Source organism: Callorhinchus milii, unplaced genomic scaffold (assembly GCF_018977255.1).
Source record: "Callorhinchus milii isolate IMCB2004 unplaced genomic scaffold, IMCB_Cmil_1.0 Scaffold9, whole genome shotgun sequence".
Taxonomy (NCBI): Eukaryota; Metazoa; Chordata; class Chondrichthyes; order Chimaeriformes; family Callorhinchidae; genus Callorhinchus; species Callorhinchus milii.
The window spans coordinates 9268823-9283079 of NW_024704750.1; the positions used below are offsets into that span (position 1 = coordinate 9268823).

General features: G+C 37.2%; 1 protein-coding gene across 3 annotated transcripts in view; it reads left to right on the top strand.

Moving 5' to 3' along the window:
- The window catches only part of pals1a (protein associated with LIN7 1, MAGUK family member a), a 37811-nt gene that overhangs the window by 1673 nt on the left and 21881 nt on the right, over positions 1–14257 (top strand). The gene's annotated exons all lie outside the window — the stretch shown is intronic.

A 14257-nucleotide genomic window follows, 5' to 3' on the forward strand; every position in this document is an offset into this window, starting at 1 on the left:
GCTCTGTTCCTGTGACTTTCACTCACTTGTTTATCATTCACGTGAAACTTCTGGTACTTTTTTTCCCCCCCCACCCCCCAATGGAGAAGCTTTTCCTTTATAACTCGAGCCCTCCCCCTTCCCATTTTCCTAATGGGTGAAAATCTTTTATGTGACAGTTTTTGCTTCGGTTTACACCGAAAACGACGTCGCGTTCGAGGTGTTCGGCGTCGAGCGGTTCAGCAGTGAAGTCCGAATCACTGTTATTCAATGGCAAACGCTGCGATCTCACGAACCTCACGACCGAGAGATGGTCTGTCGTCGAAAGTGAAATGTTTACAAACACTGCATTGCCTTTAAATCAGACATCAGTAGTGTACGGTCATTTGCCGATTCTGTCAGATTTCTTATGCCATTTGTTTGTGCAATGGTACTTTGAAGTATCGTGAAATATACTTTTGAATCTCATAAACAGCTAATTCAATGTTAATGAAAGCTTAATGTGACATTGGGTCAAAGGTTTACAGTGGACAGTATTTGTAAACACCAATTCGTCAAATTTGGTATCGGATTGAACATTGTGTTCTGTAGATTGGGATTATAGATCACACCATTCCCCCTTTTCCCTGCCCTAATCCTGAGATTAACGGGTGCTGCCTCTTTAGCAAGCGATACGGTTGTGTTGCGTGGGTCCGTTAAGAATATATGAGACTGGTTGAAACTTGTAGCAGGTATGAAGGTGATGATATTTTGTTCTCATGGAGTATGCTATGGGCCGATAGGACTTAAGTGTCAGGACTCAGTAAGGTGGCATCTTTCCAGTGAATAAAGTATCCGATAAACCGTCTTGATTATTACTGCTGTGGTGCAATTTGGTTTTGCAACTGGCAATTATTATTGACGTGAAAACACTCATGGTATTGCAAGCGTAGATTCCAAAGATGTGAATGCGTGAGAAGCAAAATAAGAGGAAGACGGGGGTCCAACTTTTTTGTAATGTAAAAAGCCATTTGATAATACAGTATTTTAAGCGACCTTGCAAGATTTTGTTTAGGACTGGTAATTTGGGTGTATAGCATTGAACTGGTTTACTAAAGTTAAATAATAAATGTCACACTTGGATTGAGCTCATAAGAGCTATTCCAGAATATGATTCAATGTGATATGATTTCTCCACCCTCAAGTAAATGGAAAATTGCACTGTTAAAGATAACTATTTGATTTTGCTGGTACAGGTAGTTGTTGTAATCACAATTTTTGGAATATTTACACTGCTGCAAAATATCAAAGCAGAACAACCTGTTATCACTCATTCTAAATCATGTATATTCAATGTAAAAATGTTGTGGGTGATGTCATTGTATATTATATATTGTGGACAGTATAATTCAATCTTTTTGGATAATATTTGCACAGAACAATCTTTTGGAATTGCATTCATAATCATGTTTTGATACATTTTCTTTGTTGTAGGATGGGAATAGGCAGAAGGAAATCAGGCCTGTTCCATCAGTACAATAGATAATGGCAGATTGTTTTAACTCTGTTTCCCTGCCTTTTCCCACCAAAGAAATGATATTCACCTACTTTGCCTGTCATTGTAAAATGGGATCCTGTGATAGTCACTGACTTTTAAAAAAAATTGCGGTATTGCAACAGATTTTGTGACATTCCTGTAACAAAGCATAGTTTGGATTCATGTGAAGTTTTGCACAGTTCATTTGTTTTGCGAATTATAATGTATCTGTCAGCAAATAAGCTTCCCACATTGTTCATTTCAATCTGGCAACATTCCATTCAGGACCTTCTCCAAGTTGCTGCCCTGCTATATCAGCCATGGATATTATTACAGGTGGAATCTCCCAAGTCACTGTTATGGTACAGTGCACAAATTATGTCATTCATGCTTTGTCTGGATTTCAACTTGAATCAATCTAATTTTCTGTGTGCTGCTCACACTGCCTTGTGTTGTACAGTATCCATAGAAAGAAGGGGGTCTTGCATAACCAAGTCAGAGACAGCAGTGGAGCCAGTCAGTTGTTTGGCAGAGAACAATTATTAAAATTCGATTTCATTTTATTTAATTGATATAAATTGTTGAGGTAACCTAGGTTCATTTGTACAACATTTGTTATCCTCATGGATCTTCTTTTGATGATATTATGTTACAAATGTTTTTTCTCCTCTCTCTGTAATGTTTGTTTTGAATAGCACATCTGAAGAAGCATCCACTATAATCATTTTCTTCATTTCTGTGACTAACGGAATGCAATTTGAAAATATTTATTTAATTTTCTTTAAATTAAGCTATGAGAGAAGTCATATGTTGGAGCTAAGGAGGTTTCAGATCATGCTAACATTGTTTAATGGATGAGTTTTATTTGCAGATGTTAATTTCAATGGGTGGGGTGGGTGAGGATCGTTTTAAAGTGTGATCTTGTTGATACTCCAACATGTTAAGTACATAATAGAACCATTGTACACAAAATTCTTAAATATTGAAAAATACATATAGCTACTATTTGCAGTGAAATTCTGTCTAATTGCCATCTAAAGACAATATACGGTTAATAATGTGGTATAATATTCAGCATTACCAGACTTTGTAGCAACAGCTTTAGAACTGCAGGACATCCGGTATTCAGAATGTTTCCCAATCTTTAGTACAAGTAGCCAAGGGGTTTCTATGGTGTTAAGTTTGAGACAAAATTACTATGTAGAATAAACAACTCAACAGATCAGCTCCAGGTAACTGGTAGTTAGTGTTAAGATGAAGATCAGAAAGAGTTTCTAGTAGGTTTAAAAAAAACTAAGTTTGAAACTGATGTTTTGTTGAATTCTTTTCTGAAGTAAAATTAGTACAGTATGAATCGCTATTTTAATTGGAAGTTATTTTATATCTTTAAAACGTGGTAGAACAGCACAAGAAAATACAGTGGCATCTGCTTTTGCCGGACACCAGTTAACACTGGGCATTAGGTAAATTGAACAAAATGCCCAGCCCCAATTCATTTGTATTCCTACCTGTTTTAAGTATGCTGGTTGATTCGGACGAAAATCCAGTTACTCTGGATAAAATGCCACACTGGTCGCCTTCAGAATCTACTCACTCGGGTCTTCTGTGTCTTCCATTCAGCCATGGGGGACTCCTGGATGTAGATGGGAAAAGTCAAATTGCGATTGACAATGTAGTCCAGCCATTCACTTGTGGCTGGAGTTGGGCTGTCAATCAGGGAGGAGGGGAGGGGGGTGGCGGAGGAACAGGGAAGAATGAAGGGAGGGAATGGGGGGCGTCAAATCGCGATTGATTGACAGAGGAGTCCAGACGCTCACAAGCTGGAGGTGTCCAGCCTGTCAATCAGTGAGTGTAGGTGGAGGAACAGGGAAGAACAAGGGAGAGAAATCGCGACTGATTGACAGCTGAGCCACTTGTGAATAGTCGGAGCCCATCAATTCACAAGCGGCTACAGGATGTCAATCACCACCGCTAATTGGACACCTTCCCTTCCAATGGGAGGGAGGAAGGGTCACTCCTCTGCTGGGAGGGAAAGTATCGTACTGTATTTTGTAATGCAAAGGTAAATATGTTTTACTGAATTCGATGAGAGTATTTTAACTAACTGGTTAGTTTACGTTGCTTCAAGTGAAACAATATTATTACATATTATCACACGGCGTGGGCGGCCTCCTCTGCTGTATGGGAATGGTATTTCAGCTAACCTTGGACACTTCTTAAGCCAGACAAATGGCCGTCCCCGATGTGTCCGGCTTAACCAACTTTCACTGTATTCATCCTGTGTAAGATGTTCACAACTTTTAATTTTTTTCTGGATTTGTGCAAGGAAACCTTAATCAGTGATAAAGAAGTCTATTTACATTCACGTTGTATAGATGCTCGTTTATAAATGTAATTTTTTGTGTAAGATTAAACCATAAATCAAATGTAGTAATAGTCTTCGTGTTAAGTCAGATACTTCATAGAACATTAAGTTGACAGCTTGCTGCGATTTGCCAATTTTGTGATGTGCACTTATAATGCGAATACAGTGCTCTAGCTGAACCACTTAGTGGGAGGTACCTGATAAAAAAGTATAACTAATGTGTGTGCAGGTGTTGGGTACTGATCTAAATCAAGGATGTTATACATTGCAAAAATTGTTGGTGGTGGTTAACGTAATTGGTCTGATGCAAGTCCGTATGACATTGACTGCAGATATACTCAGGCTCAAGTTGCATTTTGTTAAGCAAACATTGTGAAATTGAGTCAGTTCGTCTTCAATGATGCCACAGAAATGATTTTACGAATCGAAATTGGAAAACGCTACAGATGCTGAGCCAAGGAATGATAGGGGTGATAGGTTCACAGTGGGAACTCCTGGTACTTCAAATCTTGTATAAAAATGGCACAAAATCTCATAATAATTATTGTTAGGTGAATAACTTTCTGTTTATTGCTTAATGTGGTAACCAATTTGTCCACGCTGGTGTTCCCCAAACAGCCGAATGAATGATCAATTTAAATGGAGGAATGTTGTGCAGGACATAGGGAGAAACTCCTTTCTCTTGAATTGTATTATGGTTCTTTAACATCCTCCTGAACGTGGAGATGGGATCACAATTACTGTCTCGTCTAAAGTACACCTCTGACAATGCTGCACCTCTTACAATGGTGCACCATTGACAATGCTGCACCTCCTCTACACTATATTGAACTGTTAGGCTGCATCGTGAGCTCTCATGATTATTCAGGTTATTCAAATGCTGACATTGAGGAAGATAATTGCAATTAGGTATAAAAATTTAATTAAGTGACTTTATTTGATATGTTACAGTTGCCTTGTGATTAAGAGAAGACTTTTCAATTTTTCTTAAAACAGTATAAAATTGCTTAATTCTTGACATATAATTTTCTGGACAATGGTTTTCTCCTAACCAAGTTTTTTCAGCATGGTTCTTTGTCCCAATATTTTTTCTTTTGCTTTGTACTTTGAAGGTGGCGATCCATTTTTGGTTCTGGTTGTGTAGGCACCAGCAAGCCCTCTGGTACCTTGTTCAATTGAGTGCTGTTCATGTGTGAATTTATGTAGCACATGTCAGTAGGATATTCCAAGATGGACAATATTAAAGCAGAGTCAGTACTGCTCATTGATCTACTCAGTTCAGGCATTCACATCTTCTTTTTCTCCCCGTTATTACAAAGCCATGCAGTGCTTCTAATGAGTGATTGATCAAGGCGCTTTTCTTTATGGGTACTGTACATTGTTTTGTATTGCAGCGAGTGAAGGCTAACTTCATAGTATCCAGTTATCTGAACTCAACTGGAATGATCTTGGTGATTTACTTGGCTTCCTTATTCCTCAATTAGGGTTGGAGAAAATAGGCAGGTTTCGTGCTTGCTTTCCAAATTATGCATGTGAGGACACAATTGGGCTTGTGATTTCTTTTTTATTTTTATTTTCCCCACTGAATCCCTTTAGCAAACAGCCTGCCAAGTTCTTTTGTTGAGATTTTCCATTTTCAGTATAATTTTAGTTCAATTTTACCCATCCTTCCTCCCCAAAATATTCCACCAGCAAGGACAAGGTACAGTAGATAAGAAAGAAAGCACTTCATTACTGCAGTTCCTCTGTGTGTCAGGCAATTTGAGACATTTATCAGGACAACAGACTCTAGATTGTATTGAACAGATTTTAATAAGATTTTGGAGTGTTAATGATAAATTGCTCCTGCCAGAAACAAATTTGGTTCGGTTAGAACACGTTTGTCATGTGTACAGATTCTGTTGTGCAAGAAAGCTTTCTCATTGCTTAATGACATTGGATGACGCCCTGCAATATTGATCCTGAAGAATTAAATTAATCATTCTTTTTTTTAAGTCCTAGCTTAGGTGGAGCTTTTCAAAGACAATATTACAAATAAAGTTATTGAAAAATGCCTAACTTAAAGAAATTGATTTAAAATTCATCCAGTTCAGTAAAGAAGTATAATTGTCCATCTATTGGAAGGATTATGCTTGTTTAATTCTCCTCCTCCTCCTCCTCACAAATATATGAGTGAAGCAGGGAGATTTGGCACTATACACTCTGCCCATCTGTTGTCTGGATTATTTCTTTTTTCAAGTAATTTAGAACTCATCCCTTCAGATTTTCACCAATGCTTAGCCAATTGGGTCTTCATAGCAAGAATGCAAGCCTGCATGTATTATGCAAATATAGGACAGCAACCTAAACTTGATTAAATTTGACTAAAACGTAATTAAGCAACTTGCATCTGAGAATAGACCTTATGCTTTTTTAGGGATGAGACTGTCTGTTAGGCATGAGGACAGCAAACTGGGATGTGTGATTACATGTGATCTGGGTTTATGTTGAGTTTTCTTTGATCACTTTATTTGCCAATGTAACCTTTGGTAAGATCAGAAAACGAGCAGTTTTTTGAGTAACATAATAGTCCATCATTCTGATCTTGCCTTTGTGAAAGAAATCTGCAATGATCACATTCTATAATCATCATTTGCTAGAATATTTTTTGAACAAGAAATTGACTTTTTTGTATGACTGGTGTTAATCAAGAAGCCATGCATTCTTGTTAATGTTTTCACAAGATTACATAGTCCTTTATGCTTGGAATCGAATTTACTTTATCAAAGGGAGAGGGGAGGCAGGGTAGACCAGAATGCTACTGTTTAAAAGAAGTAAATCCTTAAATGTAGCTGACAACGATGCAATGGATAAAATAAATTGAAATGTTTACTCACAAATAACATTTGTGTGCAGAATACCAAAATGTCTCATTTTACGGTTTGTATTAAAACAAATTAGTTTTGTTTAGTGTTTATTCCACAGGTGCAAAAAAAAATCAAACCATAGTTCAATTGCCAGTGTATCTGTATTAACTATTATGAAGCCAACAAAAACATTCAAAAAATTTCTAAAAAAAAGTCTACCATGACATAAGGTCATTCGAGGGATTTCTTGTAACGTGGCTTTATTCCATGCAGAAAATTGCTAAAAATTGTCATAACTGAAGGTAGTAGCACAAAAGGTGAATGCGGGCACTAAGTTCGACCTTGAAGTTCAGGTTAATGAGAAGCTTAACTCTTAAATTAATAAGAAATCTATCGAAACTTCTGCCTGTGTGGACCAAACAGTTCTGTCAGAATTTGGCTCACGCAGTGTTGTCTTTGTTTGTATCTGCACATACGTCGGGTAGCTTCCAGACAAGCTGATGTCCAGTTAAGCTACTGTTTTGACCTTTTTTGCAGTGAGAGTGAAGTATTGTTTCAGAATTGCATAAGTCTTATGGAATACGGTTTAAATTGTTGAAACCGATCAGTTTTGTCTCGGTCTCAGTGTTCTCCTGAATACTGAAAGACCAGATTAAGTTAAGGGCAGCAGTGTTTCAAGACAGTTCTATTCCTGACGTGTGAATTTCAGAAAGATGATGCAACTTAAACAAGCTATTTCCTATCATAGTATTTGCAATGTGCCAGCAGTCGAAATCACTGGACTTTGCATAAACATGCACTGTCATTGATAAATTTCTGCAAATTCACTATCAGCAGCTTATGTAATAAATGAGTACGACAGACTGAGGTTGATGGCTGTTATACTTTTTTTAAACTTTGTAGATTAACTCAATGCTTTCCTTTCTTTCCCTCTTCCTTTCATCAGAATTTGCAATTCATGCACAATCTGCACCCAAAAATGCAAGCCAAAACTCTATACCCAGATCTTTCCTGAAGCACTCAGCCACAAGAGAATGTCCTGCAGTATAAATCAATTAAACTACTAGCCAGGAGACCAGGTATCTTGGTACTGCACTTCTTTTACTGATATCGCACAGTATTGAATTGTAATTCAACCAAATTTCGAGTATTGTAATTCTTGGCCAACCCAATTATGTGATGTGATTCAATTCCTTGGGAGTGTCCTTTTGTAAGATGCAGTTTTGCCTCACCCTAAATGCTGCCAGTCCACTTCAGTTTGTTTTTCACAAAAGTGCTTTGTTTATGCAGGAATAATATCTGGCACTCAAATTTTCTTACTTTAAAAAATATGAGGAGGAGAGCTGAGCAAGCAGAATAGATTTCAGTTATTCAACCCAGAGTGGTAAATATATTTATGGAGCTGACTATCCAGAGAAGAGGTGGAAGCAGTTTGTCTCAGCTATTGCAAAATATTTAGTGAAGAAATTGATTAAGGGGCTAAGAGTTAAAATAATGGCTTCTTTACTGTCGAATTGGGAAGATGAACCGCAATGGTCAGTCCTGTTTTCTATATTCATTAAAATAGCATTTATCATGAGAGGTGCATTTGGAAGAGGATAAAATTGTTTTAAAATACTGTACAATAAATCTGTAGCTCTCCAAAAATTGTCTTTGTGTGAGTGTTGTAAACAACTGATAATACTGAATGTGAATCCTAATGCTTTTGACCTGATATTCAGTATCCAGATGTATCACATTCTTTGACAAGTTCAGGTTACCATCTTTTTTTCATTGAAATTAACTGTAAAAGCCACTTGGTAGTGCTTACTTAAATTCCATATGGTTGATGCAGAAATTAGCGTTTAAACTACAGTTGGTAACAGCTTTTTGTCGAGGTCCAGACAAAGTCAATCTGATTACAGTTCCTATGTCACAGTGAGGATTAATGTTACCACACAAAAATATGTTTGTCTACTCGATCCATTTGTGCGATCAATTTTCACGTTGAGCCAGATTATAAATGATTTTTAAATAGAGGACTTCTTTCATATGAAAATGGTCATAATGACAGAAGTTTTTAATGTTATAGGATAACGTTGTGAAACTTAATTTAACAGCCACGGTCTGTGTAATCATGTTAGAGATTTAATTGCCCCTTGATCACCTGGTATATAAGAACTTGCATTTATATAGTGCCCTTCACGCAGGTAGCAATACAGAGTGGTGTGTCACTTGTCACTGAGCTGGAAAGGGGGTGTGGGGTGGGGGAGGCGACCATAGGCAAGTACGAAGAAGAATGTCTTCAGGTGTGGTTTGAAGGTGGGTCGAGAGGGGGGAAGACTAAATGATTGAGAAAAGGAGTTCCAGAGATTCGAGGCAATACTGGCTGAAAGCACAGCCACCAGTTGTGGAGTGTAGGGGATGACAGACGTACAGCAGACCTGTACCAGCTGAGTGAAGGTAGAGGAGAATAGGTTAGTATCACAGTATTCCCACCCTCAATTCCCATTTTGCCTTTAAAACCATCCTGACGTCCTAAGCTTTAAAATCTTGTGATGATGTATTGAAAGCTTCAAGAATTAAAAAAACGGCTTTGGAACTGTTCCAAATTGATACATCATAGTACTTTTATTACCTATTTGTAATAGCAAGCATCATGTTGTGACAGGTCTAACTTGCTTAACACAAAACACTTAAGCACAGAGAATTGTAATGGTGTTCACAGGCAGGAACCACAATTTGTAAACATATAGCTTTTTTCACCTCAAAGCGCTTTATGAAGACATAGTTTGAACCCGAACTGCGAGGGAAGTGGGGACAGAGTGGGGGCGAGGACAGGTAAGGCAAAGGCACAACCAATAAAATTTGATGGATTGTGCAGGAGAGACAAGGCTGCAGAGTTCTGGAGATGGGACATATCGCGAGTAGTTGACATATCAGTTGAGATGGGATGCACAAATAAACATAAACAAAAACAATGAATTTTACTAGCAGATTGTCTGCATATCAGACACCTATTTTTGTATTCCAAGGCCACATTGTATCCATTAATCCAGTATTCATGTTGTCATCCACAGGGTTTTACAAAACCACAGTTTTGATGAATGTAATTGTTTGAACAGAATCCCATCATCAGTAACTCTTCTCCAAAAAAAATCACTCCAAAGAATTAGGATTTTACATTGTTTACCTCTTTCTAATTATTAAATTTCTACAGCAAGTTCTTTAATCCAGGGAATGATCTTGAATTTACTGAGCCTGGGTGGAGATTGAGAGAGAGCCAAATTACTATACAATTGAATTGGGTCATTGAAGGACCAGGGGTTAATGACTCTGTGTCTTTCAAGATATGCAGCTCCCTCATACTGAGCCCCACAGTAACTTCTATGGACCAGGTCAGCACATGTCGTCAGTGCTTGCTGTTTAAACAAAGATACCGCTGTTCCAAGCAAAGTGTTTTCCCAGCAAATGATCTACAGCGAGGTTACATCACACATTTACACTGAGGTTTAATTCTGCTACTGTGGCCTTGTATTGTAATTTGTTTTAGTAATCAAATCTTTGAAGCTGAACAAGAACAGAATAACTCATGCTTTTAATTTTAATGTTTTCAGTTTTTCAAAAAATGTTTCTTCTGAGTTTTCAGATCGAGGGTTTCAATGCTGTTTCTCCAACATGTAAATGAATAAATGCACTTTCGAGCTGGGTCACCGAGTATCAGTGAACCCTAGCTGATTGTTCCTTAGCCTAGGGGTGCAAAAATAAATTGTAGGATCCCAGTTGTCATCCAAGCTAAAATCAGTTAGGTGCTATTGGTCTGTATAGATTGGTATCACACTGGGCAAAAGGTACACCAATCTAGCCTTTGAATAAGATGAACTTTTTTTTATATTGTATTGAATCCTATTGCATTTCCCTGTGAGCATTACAAGAGTTGCTAGGTGCAAATATACTATGTCCCAAATAAAATGCTCATAATTGGTTGGAGGGAAGATTTTTTATTTATAATTTACGTTCTCTTTGGCACGTCTCAACAATGTGATAAGGTGCCATATCACATTAATAATCCTTGCGTTTGATATGGTGCTTTTCACGTCTTCTAGACGTCTCAAAGCACTTCACAAAATATACTGTAAAAAGTAAATTGACTGTATGTTTTGTGGGCGAAACACTGCAGCCAATTGCACACAACACTTGTGGATTGAGCGACCAAATTATTATTTTGTTTATTTATTTTCTTGAGGGATTATTATCAGGCATGTGGAGTAAGGAAACTTGCCCAAGGTTTCACCCTGACAGGAATCAAACCCAGGTCTCTCGCTTGCGAGGCGAGTGCTCCAGTCACTGAGCTACAGGACTCTCTGCCTTATTACCTTATAAAAAGGTGCCTTCTTTTCATATGGTTTTCTGTATTATTTTTATCCAAAGAATACTGAACGTTCTTTGCACTTTTGAAGTACAATATGTTCAGTTTCTATTTTTAGACACTTATTCACATCACATACCTTGTCTAATTGTGAATGTTTTGATTTGGAGAATAGTACAAAACTACAGAACATTTCATTCAAAGAGTATAAAGTTGTAACGTAGTTGCCTTTTTATTTTGGTACAGAAATACTACCAAGCCTCATGGAAAAATTGTCATGTGATCCTTTATTTTATTTTAGGCATTACTTTACACCATTATAGAATTTTTCTGGTTTACAGTATTAGCTACAGTAATGTTTCTGTGTCAAACAAATTTGTCAATAACTTATTCCAATTTTATAATTTTATTCAAATGTAACGTTGGTCTGGAAAGGATTTAAGACATTGATTGTAAATAAGAACAACAGAATTTTTTTAAATTACTCTAGCATTCAATTCAGTTACTCTCAATTCAGGGCATTCTTGAAGAAAATATGGCAGTTGAGAAAGATGATGCTATAATTTTGTTTGCATTTAAAATTACTCCATGTGAGGCATTGGTTCAGTAAAGCTCAGAACATAAGAGAAGTGTGCTCAATTTCTGATTACCCTAGCTTTGATCTTCCAAGGACATAACTGAAATTAGCTGGCAAATTCCTTTTGTGACTGGTTACTTTTAAGATCCAGCATGTAACACTCTCAACTATGGGTCCAAGAGTTGTGGGTTTGTGCCCCAAATCAGGACTTTGAGACTATAGTTAAGGTGATATTGTAGTTCTGGGAAGCAAAGCAATTTCAAATGACCTGTCCTTTGGATACGTTGAACTGAGATCCCAGGTGGAAGTTAAATATTTTGCGCTAGTTTTGAAAAGAAAAGGAGCTTTCTTCCGGTGTCCTTACCAACAGTCCCCCAGGCAAAATTGATCATTCACTTCATGGATGATTGTGGGATATTGCTCTGTGTAAATTGGCTGCCTTGTTCGCCTACAAATTCATAGCCTCTGCACTTTACAGAAACGTTGTGAAGCACTTTGAAACATTCAACATTATAGACCCTATATCAAATGCAAGCATCCTTATTATTATTAGAACTTGGTGTGCCCGGTGTTAAAGCTCTGCTATTTTAAAGTCAATCAGATCTATCCCTTCAAATACTCAGTTAGCCGACTATATCAATAAGAATGGAACCATTGGATACTGCAGAAAAAGAACAGTGAGGCTGTGTACTTTTTAAGTGTCAGCATTTTTTTGTGCATGATTTTCCCACAATGAATTCACAATCATGAATCAAATTCCTAGTAACCCATTATGCCTGGAAGTGCATAGTGAATGCGAGAGGTCCTTATCTGTAGAGAGGGAGTATCAGCATATGAGTCAATCACTCCATACCCTGTTTGTCTGGGTTTGGCAGAACCATCAGTGCAGGTCCTGGTATGACTTGCACATTCAGCTGGACAAAAGAATAAACTATAGCAGCAGATGAGACAACTGAATAAGCTAAAGCAGAGGGAGAGAATGCATTGGATAAAAGTGACTCACTCGTACAATCCAGAAGATGTTCTGTTTATGGGGCAGGGGATGAACTGCATTTTACACTAAATGTTCTGGATAATTAGCTTTGGTATCTGTGTTATACAGGGTAATTGTTGAGTGAAATCTACGCTTCCATTTTAACAGAGAAGTACCATCAATGTTACAGGAAAGTTATGTTTTTGGAATTTGATTTTTATTTTATTTAAAAGCTGAAAGAATGTTTACATTTTTACTATAAAAATTAATATTTGAAGGTTAGATTATCTGCTGTGTTTGCCTATAGGCTTCTTGTACCTGTCCAGGAACAAGTGCGACGGACTTTGAAACATTTGACATTATAGACACTGTATCAAAAACAGGAGTATTATTATTGTTATTTGATTTGCCCATTTATAAAACTCTAATGTTTTCATGCAAGTCTGATCTGTGACTTAAAATGTTCAGTTAGCCATCTAAGAAAATTAGACACTACCTTTGTATCTGTTTTAAATAGCAATATCTCTTTGAGGAGGGATAGCCAAGTATTTATCTCAGTAAAGTTCCATTAAAAAATTGAAAAAAAAACTTTTGTTAGTAGCCGTTGCAACTTTTATTGGTTGCTATTATTCAAGCCGTGAAATCCAGCTCCCCCAACTCACCTTTACTCCAGTGTAGTACTGAAGGAGTATTGCATTTTTTGAGACTGTCCTTAAGATAAAGCTGAGATCTTCTCTGCCTGTTTTTCAAGTGGATGTTAATAATCCTATGATGGGGAGCAGCTCTGGGTGTCCTGAGTAATAATTATCCACATTATTGGGTATTCATCTCCTGGCCACTGCTTGCTTATAAATCATCACTACACTTTACAGGAGTTAACTCTGAAGTGCTTTAAGATATTAAGATGTGACAAAGTGCAGTAAAAATGCTCGTTCTTAATTAGGGCAAATTAGTGAACCAAGATTCAGCGCTAAATTCTGTTTTCAAAACTTGAAAGGTGCTTGTTTGTGGAAAATATAAATAGCAAAAGGGATTACCCTTCTGTGGCTGGAATTTTAACATTGAATAGTGAAGCAGAAACTTTCTCGATATAATTTTTCAAAACTTTATTCTTTTGGATTCTATTCTAATTGCAGCACTATTGATATAAGAGTCTGTATGCAAAAGGTGGAAGACAAGGGGCAAAATATGAATTTGTACCATGCTTTTGTGGAGGTGACAGGTCTTTCTAACCTTCAGCAGAGATAGCATCTGTAACTTTTCCAGCTTTGGTTATCAGCAAAACTTCATGGGAAAGTAGTCAATTACATAATTAGATGCTATGCACACTGGTATTTACAGATACTGATCTATCTCAATCACAGTTTATTTTTGGCATTGTTTTTGCAACACTGGAAGTATTACTAACAATGTGGTGTTGTTAGTTTCATTCAGTAAGGAGTAATAATAATAAATAATAATCCTTGCATTTGATATAGCGCTTTTCACGGCTTCTAGACGTCCCAAAGTGCTTCACAGAATATACTGTAAAGTGAATTGACTGTATATTTGTGGGCAAACGCGGCAGCCAATTGCGCACAGCAATGTCCCACAAATATTCGTAGATTGAAAATGACCAATTTATTATTGTTTTTGGTTTTGGAGGGATTATTA